Source organism: Cynoglossus semilaevis, chromosome 5 (assembly GCF_000523025.1).
Source record: "Cynoglossus semilaevis isolate Cse_v1.0 chromosome 5, Cse_v1.0, whole genome shotgun sequence".
Taxonomy (NCBI): Eukaryota; Metazoa; Chordata; class Actinopteri; order Pleuronectiformes; family Cynoglossidae; genus Cynoglossus; species Cynoglossus semilaevis.
Genome location: NC_024311.1, coordinates 3,782,827 through 3,799,213, shown reverse-complemented (window position 1 = coordinate 3,799,213; position 16,387 = coordinate 3,782,827). Strand labels below are relative to the sequence as shown.

The following is a 16,387-nucleotide window of genomic DNA, read 5'->3' as shown; positions in this document are numbered from 1 at the left end:
AGAACAATGGCTCAATCTATTTCAACTGCATGCTTAATTCTCCAACATCAAACTGAAGAAAGAAGAAAGAGAGAAGGAACAAGAACTGCAATAAGCCGCCAACAGCATCCGCACAGCTCGTGACATAGTTAGTGACAGTGCTTGTTTGTTCAGCACAGCGAGCTCAGCTCACACTCGCTTGCTCAGTTCCCCCTTCGCTATGAATCTTCTGCTGTTGTCAGGGTAACAATCTCTGTGGACTGAAAAAATAAAACCCTCTAATTTTCAAACACCTTTCTTTAAGTTGCCCATCGCACTACAATGCAGTTTTACACATCTTCAGTTTAGATTTGCAGCACAATTAATAGGTACATTTAATCAATCTGGAACACAAAAGGTTCCATACTGCTGTAACTACTTAAAAGGGATATTCATAATGCATAATCCACAATGCCTTGCAAATCAATTGGGCCTAATTAGATGAAATATAAATAATGACTAATCACATCCCTATTCTAAAACAGTCACTATATTCTGATTCTGAGCAGATTACACTGCTATGTCGTGTTTCTCTCCATGCACTGGCTTGTGTGTCAACATGAGCACAACGGCACAGACCAAGATCGTTTAAGAAAGACACTACATTCTTACAAGTTCCGGTTAAGGTTTTGAGCAGAACAGACGTTAGGCAGAATATACCACAGAGACATATATGAATAAAAACTGCCAATTAGCCATCTCTGTTAACCATCTTGATTTCCATTTGGGATCAATAAAGTATTAATCTATCTATCTATCTATCTATCTGTCTATCTGTCTGTCTGTCATTCTTTATGATATGAATTAATATATGAATTAAGACTTCAAAACAACATACTTCTGATAGAGACAGAATTGCAACAAGGCTGAAAAAACAAAAAAATACAAAAAATGTCAATTGTTGAATCAGCGTAATAAGCATATTACCATCTCACAGAAAGCTGTGACCTCTATTTGACCTGTGTGCATGCTTCCTGTATTTACCCCAAAAAAGGGAGAAAAGAAAAAAATAATGTTGTATTCATTCAAGACAATAATTTTACCAATGGCATTGTAAAGTGAGTGAGGTCCAGGCAGTTTTTTTAGTGACACTGTGATTTGATTATCTATCTGAAAGCCTGCTTTACAATTCAGTCGTGTTCTCAGGCGCAGTATTTCCACAGGTCTGCCATTTGTCATTTTCTGTTGCCATGGTTGCGGTGAAGAAAAAAAAAACCAGAGCTCTATGAATATTGAAATGGAGGAGTAGCAGCGCATAGAACATTATCAACATAAACACCCGCACATGCTCTGACAACACATTGGTTCTGAAAGCCTGTGGCCATCTCTTTACCCACACAGTTGTTAGAAAATATCTCACTGACACACATTCTCTCCACCCAAGTGGTTCCCTAAAACCTGTCTCCAGCTGCAGAGCTTATGCTCCAGTTTCATTTGAGGAGTGTAAGTCAGATGTGAGTGAGCCTTAAAATGTTATATTCTTGATCAATGATCAGGGGGAATCAGATCATTTAGGGGAATGGGTTATGTTTTCTTTAATGTAGCCAAGACAGGATAGTTTTGCACAAAGAGCATGTATGATGACATATATAGTTATCAATTCCAAATTTGTTTTAAGAACACAATACAGGTTTATCAAAACTAATTGTGCTTAACGTAACATAGCAGTAAATTATCCACTTGTGAAGAACATGAAAAGATCACGAGTTATCATTGATTAATATTGGTTATATATTTTCCAAAATTTTAGGATTTGCTTAAAGAAACTTGCAAACACTTCAGGAAAAACAGCATGTTTAAATATTGTGAGATCTGTCAAATGAGATAGCCTTCACCTCAGGAAAAACGGCATGTTTAAATATTGTGAGATCTGTCAAGTAGGATTTCATTATACCTAGAGAGGCAACCTAGAGATATACCAATTGCAATTTTTGGTAGGGTGACGTGGAAATACGAATTATGGCATATTACAATTTAGCAAAATTGTTCTTCAGCACAACAATTGTTTTTCAAAGTAATTATTTTGAAAATATTTCCTAGAACCACCAATCAGTCATAGGTTCGCTCTCCATTTCAACAAATTTCAAGATAAAGTGCCTAGTGCTTGGAATGAGGTGCTAAATGTGCACCCAACATTCTGACGAGACATAGTCAGAAAAAAAACAACCCACAAATATCTGTGGTTTATAATACTTTTGTAGCTGGAGTGGTTTAGCAACAGGAGTCCTGCCTTCCACTAGAAGGCTTAGAGTTCAATATTAGATTTTTACAACTTAAGATAATAGAGTAAACTAAAATTTTGAGCACTGTCTGAAGTTGTAAAAATTTTGCTTGTACATAAATATTTGCAAACAATAAAAAAAAAAACACAGTTTTATACACTGCAGCAGTGAGTGTGAGTTATTTTACATTCACTCTGCCGCTCATGTGGCTGTTTATCCTAGTATGCTTCTGGTTTAAAGCAGTTGTCGTTGCTACATTGATGAAAACAATGATCCAGCAGCAGTATTACTGCCATGCATTTAAAAGCATATTACATTGACCCAGTCTTTTAAGAAGCACTAGTATATGAGAGAGAGAAAGAGAGAGGGAGAGAGAAATAACAACAACATGCTGATTACTCTTTTTTCTTGTAGAGAAAGAAAAAAATATTGAAGAGTCATGGAGTACTGTGCAGAGCTGCCAGCTGATGTCATGCAGAAGTGCAGCGTGTGCCACCTGGGAACCAACCTGTTCGCTAAGCCAACAACAGCTGATTGTGGAAAAAAAAAATCATGAACACAAAGATTTGTTATCAACAGTTATGACTAAAAGGCAGGAAAGGTGTCATGCCACAGCTATTAACTCCACCCACCATAGTTGACGGGGGCAATTCTTGCTCTTGTTTAGCAATGATGATCCCTCAAGTGATGAGGGATTCAATAAACTTCAAATGTTTACACCAGTTACATTTTATTAACCAGTGGGCTAAGCAATCTACATGCTGTGGTAATACATGTTATGCTTACATTCCTGTGTGGAATTTGTCAGGTACAAGCTACAAATGTAAAAAGCACACTGCACACTAAAAAGATAAAACATTTGTCTTTGGAGTTTTGACAGGGTCAGGCAATGGAAATGATCCTAGAGACAATTAAAGGGTGTCTGTATTTAATTGCTGACTTTCTGAGTGGGTATTGCTCTAATTGTTTTTTGGAAAAAAAATAAGAGGTGCCAAACAGTTGGTGTGTGGATAATACAAATGTTATTTTTGAAGGTAAACAAGACCAACACTAAGCTTTCCCATGTTCAAGAGAAACAAAGCCTATTGCATAGAGTTGGAATTTGGGTAGAAGTCTTAGAGACCCCTTGTTGTCTTGTTATACCCCACCTTTGTTACCCACACATTTTCAAAGGGGTAAACCTATTTAACAACTAGCAAGCCAAATTACTTTGCAGTAATTATGGATATTCATTTACTTCAGCACTGATTGATGTGCATGGAAATATAACACCCAAGTTGGTCAGCACAATGACAGGTTTCAGAGCAGTCTTTTTTTACGGTGTAGTGGGCTAAGGCTAAAAAGTGGGTCGTCGAGCCATTTCTGGTTATTCTCGGAAAAGTGTGTTTCTGTTTTATGTTGCACATCTTTTTTCTGCATTGAGAGTGCTGCACCATCTATCATAATCTTAGATTTCTCTTGCAATTTCTTAAAAACCATATCTATTATTATCTATTATCTAACCACAACCTTATAATTGCAACTAATGTGGTAAGTGTTCAAAAGTTCCAAATGTTGAACAAGTACTCACAGCAAGTACATGGGCATAACAGAGTCACCAAAGCACCAAAATCCCTTGCTCTTGGGATGCCCATGAAAGCATCCAATGTACCCAGAGAAAATTAAGATGACAAATGAGGGTCATGGTGTCTGAATAGGTTCACTGAACAACAGGCCCACAAGGTCAGTTTTCTGTGAATTTATTCAATACAATACAGTGAAACCTCGAGATACTAGCGCCGCGCCATACGAGTATTCCGAGATACGAGCAAGTCTTTGAGCAAATTTTTGCTTTGAGATATATCTCCAGAGAGTCTTCCATATTATGTTTGCATTACCTATGTGATTTTCTCTCTATTTTGTGCATTATTCTTCAAAATAGTGATGAGTCCTAAGAGAGTGAGTGGTAAGGATGGTAGTGAGAAGAAGAAATGCACGACGACCACAGAAATAAAGCATGAAATTGTTGATAAATATGAGCATGGGGCCCCCTAAAAAAAAAAAACAAAACGAAAAAAGCAAAAAAAAAAAAAAAAAAAAAAATAGAAAAGTAAAAAAAAAAATTAAAAAATACGTAAGTTAAGATAACTAAGTTTATGTAAGTTACATAGTGTACGTCAAGGTACAGTATTGAATCAAGTGTCTACATACAGGCCACATGTATGTGGCGCCATTAGCCACTACTGTATTGTCTGTCTGTCTCGAAGGTAAGAACTCATAATTACACCACATTTTATTTTATATCATGTGAATCCTTATATTCCATATATTTTTATGTGTGTGTATGTTTCTATAGCAATTAAAATAATTTATATTATTATTAGCATTACTAAGGGAGCTTTTTACAGGGTCGGAACGGATTAATTTTTTTCTGTTATAACTTATGGGAAAAAATAATTTGAGATACAAGCCCCTTCAGTTACGAGCTCAGTCCTGGAACAGATTATGCTCGTATCTCGAGGTTCCACGGTATCTGTTGCCATTACTTAACTTAATACACAAATCTTTTTGGGGGTAGGTCAACAGGTAAACAGTGTTTAAGTGAAATCCCGGACGATGCATGCATGTTCCAAATATTTAGTGTAAGGTTCTGAATAATAGATCTATAATTGTACTATTAAGCTTACAAAAATATATAAAATAAATAACAATAAACTGCAGCATTAGATAAGGAAACGGAAATGCATTAATAAAATTATAGTGCCCCTGATTATTTTTTTTAAGATGAAACACTTGAGAACAATATGTGCAATATGAAGCTTACAGAAGGCATTTTTTCCACTGCTCAAATCTTTTAATGCTGGGTTTTTAAAATCCTACTTGAGGGTTGACTACAAAGGATTCCATTTTCACACAGGGTGTGACCATTATACTGCTTTTGTGATGTTAATGTTCGCATCCTGTCTTTACGCGTTTTTCGACACCACAGACCATAAAAGAGAAAGAGTTGGTTTGTTGTAAATACATTTATTTCTGTGACAGGTAAAATATGGTTGCAAAACTATTACGGTTATAAAAATACGATGAGAACATGGAACTTATTACTGCACTGACCAAATGTTTAACATTTAAAGTGACAAATACAAACTGCAGCTTCAGAGAGCAGGCTCATAAAAAAAAAGTAGTGTGAACCTACAGAAAAGGACATGTAGATCTACTCAAATGTGCACAAACATTAGTGAGATAATTTCGCTGCTCACCATTTCTTCGTAAACTGTATATTCAAACATGCCACGTCGAGTTGGTGTTTGAGAAATAGCTTTGCATAAGTAATGAGGAAGAATAAAAGGCTGTCCTACATCCACACTTGAGATTACACTGCTGGCTGCTGTTTCTATAAAAAGATTCACTGCAGGGAGTATGTGTGGCACACACACATAAGTACACACTGCATACAAACAGGCAGATAGGCACAAAACAAGCCAGTGTATTTTTAGGGAATAAGGTTTTAGCCTCAAAACAATTCAACAGATCAGTATCTGTTCGACTTTGTTCAACCCATCACAGATTGGTAGCTGTTGGAGGCTTTGGGAATCAAACACATTGGAAAAGTTGAGAGATGTAACTGACTCCAGCAGTTTTATACACCTGCTATTTGAAGTTCTTCCTTTTAAGTCAACACAAATGAACATGTGATTAAGCTTCACAAAAAGAGAGTCACGGTTAAGACCTCTACAGACCTCTATACAAGGGCATAACACATACTAGCCTGTAGCTTTAAGAGCTTCTCTTTACTGCCACATATCCAGAAGGGAAAGTCCCTGACCAGGCAGACTGAAGAGGGTGTGATTTTCCACTCTCTTCTGACTGCTCAGGTTAAACACACCAGCTAACTCCTATTTCCGTTAATTTCATTTCCACCTTGCTTTAGAGCTAATTACAGACATGTGCACCGAAAACATATAAAGCTTAAGAACTATACATTACTGTAAACCCATGTGCTTTGTTTGCAGATATGTTTTGAAGTTCACCAAAATCATTTCAGTTACAACTGTGGATGTTATGTCAACTATTTCAGGACTCTATTAAAGATACACTGCACACAATAAACCAGCAAAAATGGAATGAACCTCAACCCGCTCTACTTGCTGACCAACCCAAAGAGAGCTTGTACATTCATTCTTAAACAGATGAATTGTGTTCCGTGTTCTTTATCATAAACTCTTCATCCTCTCAGCACTAATGTCAGTACTGTATATTCTCTTTTACATCCTTAGTGGACTGATTATGTAATATGAAGGGTTTCTGAGAACCAAATTCCATTAAATACTGAATTACACAACACATGATTTTGTTTCAATGTATTAAGTTATTACAAACATTGAAGTCACTCAACAGTCAATCAAAACCATGTGGTTTATTTTAAAGGTTCCTCAGTTGATATTTAAAAACAACACTGCAGTACTTATTTCATTTTGGTACTATTATTTCCCTTTAATGTTTGTAGCTGGTGTTTTGGAAATTGAGCTAACTGTAACGACCGGTATAGACATAGACATTTTGAAAGACAAAAGAGCAAGGATCTAAAACGTGATATATTTTACCCAATATAATATCCCGAATAAAATACAGTTTTCATCAATTTATGTAAAAGTACAACACTGTATGCCAAATTGTAGTACTCTTCTTTAATTTCCCAATATACAATATCACATAAAATAAGAAAGGTACCATGGGGGACCCTTTAAAAAGGCAGCAAAATTATTGAGAAATCACGTAATCCTTAATGAGAAATTTCCAAAATTATGGAGCTGGGAACTTGTTCTTCAGTCCACCCATTCCTGGGCCATGTAAGCCATGTCTGGTGAAGGCACAGTCTTCCTGCATCACAAATTTCACCCGTAAAATATGTTACTCTCTATCACTAACATGCCTTTTGAAAAAACCATAGATGGCAGGAGGGAAACAAACATACCATTAATGACATGAGTGAGCAGCCTGGAGCTATCCAAGCACCCATGCAACTCAGACAGCAGCTAAACAATGAAAATCACATGACAAGAGTTGTGTGGGTGAAAATCATCCGATGTTAGTGTTCTAGGGTTAAAAACGTGTCTGTGTCAGCTCGCAAAATTAAACCTCTGCAAACACCCTACAATTGTATTGGTTCAATTGAAATTTAAAGAACAGAATTATTTTTTAAAACTTATTTTACTCTGGTCCATACATCCAAAATGTGTTGAAAAGAAGATGCATGTACAGTGACTGTCATTTCATTACTAACCTGCTTTGGTGCACCATGATGAAAGCTTACCTCATGGAATACATCATTGGCAGACCTCTCTTAACTTTGATATTTTCAAAGATCAGAAGTAAATTATTTTACAAAAATAACACATGCTGCTTATTGTGGTACTATCAAATACTAAACCACAAAATCCTTTCATAGTAAAGATGATAATAATCATGATAGACACAAGTCTATCATCCTAAGGGAACTCTCGAGGGATTAATAAAGTCATCTATCTAAGTCACAAGTGGTGACAATTTTATAATGTTTGAAGCACATGTTCAATAACCTTTATGAAAGAAACAGACGCACAAATTATGAAGGTTTTATCCTATTTTTTTTTTTTTCATTTTTCTTTAATGGTGTGTTATGCAGTAGTTTTGATCAGCTAAGACTGTCTTTGAAGCAAGCATAGCGTGGTGTAATGTAATTTCCTAAAAAAAACTGTCACCCCTGTAAATATCCAAGTTATCCTGGAAAGCTGGATAAACTCAGAAAATGACACACTAGCCTCATTTGACCAAACTGTGCTTTAGGTCTAAAACTGTAAATGAGAACAGGCCCTCTCTACCAGCCAACATCACAGTGGGGCTTCCTTTACAGTGAGCCAGAAACACAAAGTTAAATCCACAAGCGCTACAAAACTTCCTAATACACTTTGATAAAGACCTCACATCTGCAAAACATGTGTGTGAAAGCAGTTTCCCACAAATATGAACAAAAAGTACTAAAAAATTGGCATCAACAAGAGTAACTTTAGAATGTTGTTAAAACTGGCCATGGGATAATTCACAATCTCTTTATAGCCACCAGCCTGGTTGTAAAGACAGAAAAGAGCTGAGTGTTAAAAAAAGCATGTAGTGGTCAAAGGGGTGCTTGGATCCTTTGTGTCAAGTATACCGCCCCACAGCATGGCAGAGAAAAAAACAAAGTATGTATTGGAGAGCAGGGGTGTGGGCCGAGGCCAGCAGACCTCCTCTCTTTGGTATTTAGGTATGCCTTTGCTTTTCATTCACATCCCACTTGCACAAGCACAGAGGCCCATCTCCCCACACTCTTCCCCTCCCCCTTCCTGTTGTTGCATTTCAATGTAAATGGATGGGTGAATGGCTGCAGCTGGCCCATCAAAAGGGCAGGCTGCTGAAGAGTCTTAGTGATTGAGATTTAGCCAGGCTAAAGCGCCTCTACCCTCCCCGACCACACACTTTGTTACAATACTCTTACCCCTTGTCTCTACTTATAACCTATGTCCGGCACAAAGAGGACAGCTGAGTACAAGGAGGATTTTAGAAAAATAGCAGTTAGGATGTTGTCAAATATACCCCAAACATTTACCCCAAGTGACAGAGTGGAGTTTGAACATTACACCAGTTCCAAACGTGGAGCTATAGAATGGAATACCATCTCCTATATGTCCTAGATTGACCATTTAATATGGAGCTCAAAAGCACAAGGTGTACAATTGTTATTTGTTCTGTGTACAATATGTTTCACAGAAGTGGCCCATCAAACTGGTTACTCTTTAAACTTTGTTCATTAAATAAGTATTGGATGTTAACATCTGTAAACATAACAGGTTCTTGACTCGTTAATGTATACCATAATGACTTTTAATATATGCTTGTCACTAGAGGCCAGAAATAAGGTAATGAAAGTAACACAGAAATATTCTTGTGAACCTTGCCTCTGTGGTCACTGGTTGAGTTTTATGCTGAGTGCCTGAACCACCATGAAAAACAGTGATCACATAGACTGGGTTAACAGACAATATAAATCTGTTTTTAGTGTGAGCTACTATTAGTTATAAATGCACTTTACTGTTATACCTTACAACAAGTCCTGTTTACATCCGTTGGCTAAATGAACACTTTTTCGTTAAGATTTCCTTTCCTTTCAATATTGAAAAACTTTAAAACATGAACTAAAAGCACTGTGCATAGGAATGAAACCCCAGCTAGTGACAGATTCAAAAACAACAACTGTCAAAAAAGATAACTGATGCCTAATATACTTTATATATATGGATGTTGGAGCCATTTGCTTTGTTTTGGAATAGAACTAATGTGATTCAAGTGTGTTAAATCAATAATGTCAACGATGCAAACAGTCACCCAGTTAGAATGTAGTTATTTCTAATAATCTGTTTTTGTCCTGAACTAAATACTCCTCGACGTTTCTAATGTAGATGTCCAGTTGTGATGACATGCACGTCTGCAACACTGTGCAATAGAGTAAGTGTATAAACAAAAACAGAGTAGTGTTGATGTTTATTGTCCTTCCTTTGTACATCAAAATTACGAGTTATATCTATGTACATGTAGAAAGACTATGACTTTTGAGTGAAACATATTGAGTCCATGTGATGAAAATTCACAAGTGTCCTGTTGCTAACATAAGAAAAATGAACACTACTATGTGCCTAGATATTCCTTACATTTTCCTATTGGAAAGATTGAGCACTTTTTCTACCTATATCAATGTCAAACCTGACTAGAATGTTAGTCTTTTAAGCACAAAAATCACAAATGACAACACCATTATACAAGATTACATTTTTAGTAAAGGTACTCAAAACGCAAAACATGTGGTGTTGCTCTATGAATAAAAGTGATTTTTCTTCTTGGGTATTTCTGAGAAGTCAACTTACTAATCAAAATCCCAGGACTGCTCTGAAAACCATATAATCTATAATAATACTGAACATCAGGTTGACACAGGTGAGCTCATGTTCCTGGATATTGGATTAGCTAGGGGAGGCATAATATTGTAATAATGGTTTAAATAAATACCTCAGTTACTGAGCATGTGATTGCATTTTCAGACAGAAATAGAGCAAACTATAACACGTATGCTTTTTCTTATTGCTCTTCTGGATGGATAACAATGGCATTGGAGGAAGCAAATCAAAATGTCAACTAAAAGTCAAGGGTTCTCTCTCTGGTTGTTGAGTTTCCAGTGTGAGGGTAAAATTAGGTCAAAATTTTCTAGGTGGAGTCTGTTAGGCACAGTTTCAAATGAAACTATCCTTGTAAATTACTGTATGTGGTCCAAGTAACACACTGTAAACTAAAAAAAATATTTTCCAGAATTAATTGAGACATAATGCTGTGCACATTTAAAAAAGAACAGCTCACTGAAACAAAACAAAACAACAACAAAAAACAACACAAAGTACATCTCAATTGAGCTGTATGGACTGGTGCAAAAAAAAGCAAAACCAAAAGTGAAGTCTGTAAAATGCACAATGCTGCTGGATGGGCTGCATGTGTAAGCAGAAACTCTATCTTTGATAAGCAAAAGCTGGGGAAAAGGGAAATATAATTCACATGTTCACTTTACCACAAATGAACATGATATAAAGACCCCTTTAATCCATCAGGACCATTTAAACCCCCAAATGCGGTTCTTCAAACCTTTGGGAAACCACAGGACTCAAACCGCCATTTTGTTCCATTTCATTTCAAAGATAGAGGAAGGGGCAAAGGACTAGGCTGAATGATAAAGGGCTTCAGAAACCATTTGGGCTTATGATGACATTGTGCTCGTGAAAAAGACGAACATATGCTGAACGCAGAGAAGATACTGTGAGTGGAAACTGATACAGAGAAGACATGGCAGAGACACAGAAAAGCAAGAAACACACGCAGCCATGCTTGTTTACCTAAACCGAACCACACTTTCAGCAGAAGGGGGAGGGGTGATGTTGAATACACGGCAAACAGGCACAGTGGCTGTTCAAGTCACAGAACGCAGCTTCTCTACACTCTAAAAACAAGCTAGTAAATTCACCCAGCAGTAGCCAATCAAAGTTTCTCTTAGCATGAGTGTAAACCTTATTCCCCTTGCAATTCACAGAACATAATCTCACAAAGGACACTGAGACCTGGTTACCCATTGTTTTCTTCGAACAACTCAGAAATTTAACAAACTAAATCACTAAGTTCTATTTGGGTGCATTCTCAAATCAAACAGGAAACCAAACTCGAACAGCTTAAATAGTATCAGTTGTCACCTCATACTAACATAACCCTTTCCAAGCCAATGGGTGCTGCACGCTAAACAAGTTAGACGGGAGTTTTAACCATAGGTAGTTCACAAAAAAAAAAACGCGTGACTAATTACATTCTCAAGATACAGCTGATAGGGCAGTGGTGGCTAAGTGGAAGCAAACTTGGGTCCAAAGGTTCCAGGTTCGATTGCCACTGAGGTGCTCTGACACTGCTCCCTGGGCTGTTAAAGCTGCCTACTGTTCACTTTGGTGATGGGTTAAAAACAGAGGTCACATTTCATTGTACGCTGTGCCACAATGACAAGTAGTTCACTTTCCTTCCTTTCCTTATTCAAAAGAACGTTAAAAAAACATCAATGACAACGCGGTTAAATTGACTAAATATTTTCTGTCACAGAGCTCTCATTAACACAATTGTTAAAAAGAGCTTTTAACATTCCCTCTGTTGGAGTAAACCTTCAAATGGCGACGTGACGTTGCATTATTCTGTTGTTACAGCTATAAGTTATTCTATTATATTTTATTACAATAAATTAACAAAAAAAACAAAAACACAAAGTCACTAATGAAGATAAGTTTTCCTTAGAAAACTTCAGGTGTAAAAAGGTCTGTATATCCCACAGTGAGATCACTTAACAGAAGGATAGTGTAGCAACATTAGACGCATTGTAAGGGGATAAACTTTGCATATAAAGCAACAGAAGAAGTGACACATTTTAACATCAGAAACTTAATCCAAATCTGTATTGATGGTTTCTACTTTCAGCTTTTCACTTAATCAGGGGCCACCATAGCAGTAGTTTGCACAGTGATTTGGCAGGTTTTCCACCAGATGCCCTTTTGGATACAAATTGAAATTGATTTTTAAAGAAAAGACCAGTTATGTGAATCATAATTGCACATGTGATAGACAAATCATGTATTTAATAAAATCCAATTGACCAAATATCATGCTTTTAGTACGGAATACCACATTCCTTTCGCTTCCCATTTGTGTCCTGATCTACTGTCCAGTAGACTGTCCAGGTCTTAATAACAGCAGACTCAGATTTGCATTTTAGCTGAACGTGAAATCAGACCATGTAACACTACAAAAATGGTGTCAATCGGTCTCTGCTGACCACATTTTAGGGTGAACTTACACTAAGGCCAGTTGTTCCATAATGTGCTGTAACCCAAATGCACCCATCTGCTGTTCTCAGTTGGCAGGCACTCACATTATCCCAAAGGCAAGCGTGCTGAAGCCTGGTTGCCTCTGACACTATGTCAGTGACTGTTGTTTATACATGGTTAAAGCAACGCGATCAAGGGTGAATCAAACAAAATGACTGCAATGATTTGGTAAACTATCTTCAAAATAGTCAGGCCTCGCCAAAGTCTGGATTTGCTAACTCTGGAGGCTTTGATTTGCAGTCGATCTTGCTACACAAATACAAAGATTTTTTCAACAGCAACAGGAGACGTACTTAACCTCATTTGACACGTGTGACCAAGTACTACTGTACCTCCTCTTCTAACTGTCCTATACCAGGCACTCACACTAACCCCAGAACCCAGACTTTTGGGGGCAAACGTGCTTGGGCACGGTCTGATGACTCTAGCGTGAGTGCACCATTAGAACATTTCACACATGGCTACTTCCACGATGCATGGTAAAAAAATTCCACCACAGACTAGGTTCAAATGTATCCATGTTGGGAACTGTAGTTGTGAAGCGAGCTGAAGCCAGGTTGCCTGATACATACGTCAGTGACTGTTGTTTATACGTGGTTAAAACAGCGCGAGTGAATCTGACAGCAACGTCTGCTTGTGTACATTTTTCAAAATAGTCACTCTTCTGATTAACACAATATAGACATTACTGTGAGCTTCTATCACTTAGAAACATGATAGAGCAGAATATCGGCAGCAGCAATGGCAAAACGATATGTTTTTTGAGCAGGGCACACACAGAAAGACGCTTGCATACAACTGCAGTGGCTGCTTCGTGAACTATAAGCCCTCACAAATGTCTTGATTTATAGACTGTGCAAAGCGGCAATTCATATATTTTTGGCAACCAGGTATCTCTGTGTGCAGACATCATCAACACCCTTTAACTGTATACATCTATTTTCCCCCTGTTAAATGGGCTCTTAGGAGGATATTTTTTAACATTGCTATAAAAAACGTATCGTATAGGAACCGTCACGAAATATAGAATTTGGTATTGGTACCAGTAACTTTTGATCAATACCCAGCCCAAGGTGTTTATTAACAAAAGTGTGCATTGTGCTGCAACCAATACAGACTACAAGATCTTTTTTATGTATGTTTAAAAAATTCCACCCTAATAGAAAAACAGAAAAATGTCCATCTTTAAACATCTGGTTTGAAAAACTGACATTGTGTTGGTTTGAGAGTGTACTCCAAAAAGCATTAAAAGATAAGTATGTGTTGCAGTTTAGTTAATAACTAAGGTGTGGAGGTGAGACCTTTTTGTAATTCTTGCTTCACTGATTAAACTGTTGACATTCATTTGGACATTTTAACTCAGTAATCAATCCAAATTTTCTAAATTACACAAACATGACAATCTGCCGGTGTCATTTCTTGTTACATAGATTGTTGTTATATTTAACCAACACGTCTTTTGAGAAATATATGGTAGCAAGTCTAAAACTTAGATACAATTGTTTTGTTTGTCGCAAAAACAAAAATCTGTTTACTTTGTGAATTGTGGGTTAATGCAAACATGTGTTGATTCAACTTAGCAACCCCTATAAAGAAGACCAGCTCCTAAAGTAATGTTCAGGTTAATTTTCTGCAGGTTATCAAGTATCTTCTCATGAGTATATAACAATAAATAAAATTGGCTACACTGTGTTATATTTCATTCTTTCCTAAAATAAAAAAAGAAATCCTAAAGAAATCTGCAAATCCAACAAATATCCAAATAACTTTAAACAGCTGTTAAAACAACAAAACAACAGGCATCACTTTCAGTATATGTGAAAGTAAAACTTAAAAGAGAAACAGTCATCTATATTTTAGCAAAATAGTATATACAAACCCAAACATCATTAGCCTGGCATAAGAGAAATATTACTTTTTATAATTATATGTATATCATCAAATTTTGTTTTATATAACATGGCTATGCAAACTCAGGGGACACAGTGCTACGCATCACTGCCTCTGCAGTGTAGTCAACATGAACGCCCCAAAATAAAACACTATCTTGGTGGAAAACACCACCAGCAGCACTGCAGTGTTTTCCTCAGCATTGGTACTGCACCAAAGTGGTATAGTCTTCATCCACATCCTGTTTCCTTTCACAGCTGATCTCAAATGCAAGCAAACTGTGGCACACCTCCTATTTTATTTTGATATACACTAGCACTACACTGAACCAAACAACTTTAGTTATCACAGGTAAAAATAACGACTGATTCTATATTCATGTAGTCACCTGAACAGCATATAGAAAATTGTGGTTTTAACGTTTTAAAAACACTCACACAACATAAAGTGGACTATTCAAAGCACTGGAAATCTAGTTAATTAAACAGAACTGACCCATTCTTGCTTTCAGGTGGCAAAATCAGCAAATGAACCAAACAAACTCTACTATGATAGGTTGTAATAATATTGGAAACTAGTGGATTAAAGATTTAATTAAATTTGACTGAATCAATTCCAAGTGGTGAAATTCAATACATAATAGGCTAGACCTGTATCTAGGGATGTCGCTTCGATATCAGACAGTGGACAAAACAAGGATAATTCTTTATATAGTTTTTTTTTCCCCTACCTTCGTTCATAATGCTTTTAATAAATATCTATAACTTAAATATACAAAACTGGAGACCTCCACAATGGAATAAGTGATGTTTTCGTGATAGAGATTAAGTGCATAATATAATGGTAATATAGAGAAGATAAACAAAGTTTATTTGAACGTTGCTTAAAACCAACAGTGTGGGACAACATTACGCTAATTAACATAAATAGAACACCCAAAAACAAAATGTATAACAACGCCCCCTAACCCCCTTAGAACACACACGACAAAAACCCAACAGGGAATCAAGGCTGGCATAACTGGTTTGTTGTTATTAACGCATTAGCGTTGAAAATACACATGCAAATCTGTACTTACCTCAGCTTTAATTCCACGAAATTAAATAGAAAACGTTTTTAAAAAATATTATAGTCAATGCCTCGGTGGTTTAGGTCGACAATAAATGGTCCCATTTGTCGTCGTCGGGTCAGCATATTCTGGCCCCCGCACATCCGCATTAACTGGCGACGACCATCGCAGCTACGGGAGTCGAGGCTAGCGCTAGCTTGTTGCGAGTGAGCGAACAAACAAACACACGTCCAAGAAAAATGGTTAAAATATCCACGAAAATGTGTGTGCAGCGTCGCTATTTCATCTCCACCACAAACACGGTACGTTGATCAGTCCTTCTGCACAGCGGTAAACTTGCTCGGCACAAAGTATAGCATCACAATATCATATTTAGTTTCGGTTAATCCTCTTCGCCAACCCATTCGAACGCTTTTTGAGCGGCCTTTGGGTTCGACGTGTGGACATTCGGGACGGAAATGCTTGGGGATAAAACGAGTATTCTGATTGGCTCTAATTCGTTGGGCGTATACCATTTCGACCACCGCGAAACAAGCGCCATTTTGGATCCATGTGGCAGCTTTTCTCCTTTAAATGGGGCGGAAGTATTGCACCAACGTGGCTGCCTCTGCTACACAGTTTCAAGCGCAATGGACCACACTCCATTATACTGCTGGAGACCAAGAAAAGGAAATGGAGTACAAGCAAGGAGTGCGCTTGATTCATTCACCCTGAGGAAACTTTCACCAATCCGACAA

At 37.2% G+C, this 16,387-nt stretch overlaps 1 long non-coding RNA gene across 2 annotated transcripts in view; it reads right to left on the bottom strand.

Annotated features, from left to right (window-relative positions):
* The window catches only part of LOC112487016 (uncharacterized), a 28,126-nt gene extending 11,739 nt beyond the window's left edge, over nucleotides 1-16,387 (bottom strand). Inside the window, exon 1 of one of the 2 annotated variants that reach the window (XR_003049706.1) lies at nucleotides 15,660-16,387. This is a non-coding gene — a long non-coding RNA (uncharacterized LOC112487016). The remainder of the gene's footprint in view (nucleotides 1-15,659) is intronic. The other variant, XR_003049705.1, reaches the window with a different exon arrangement.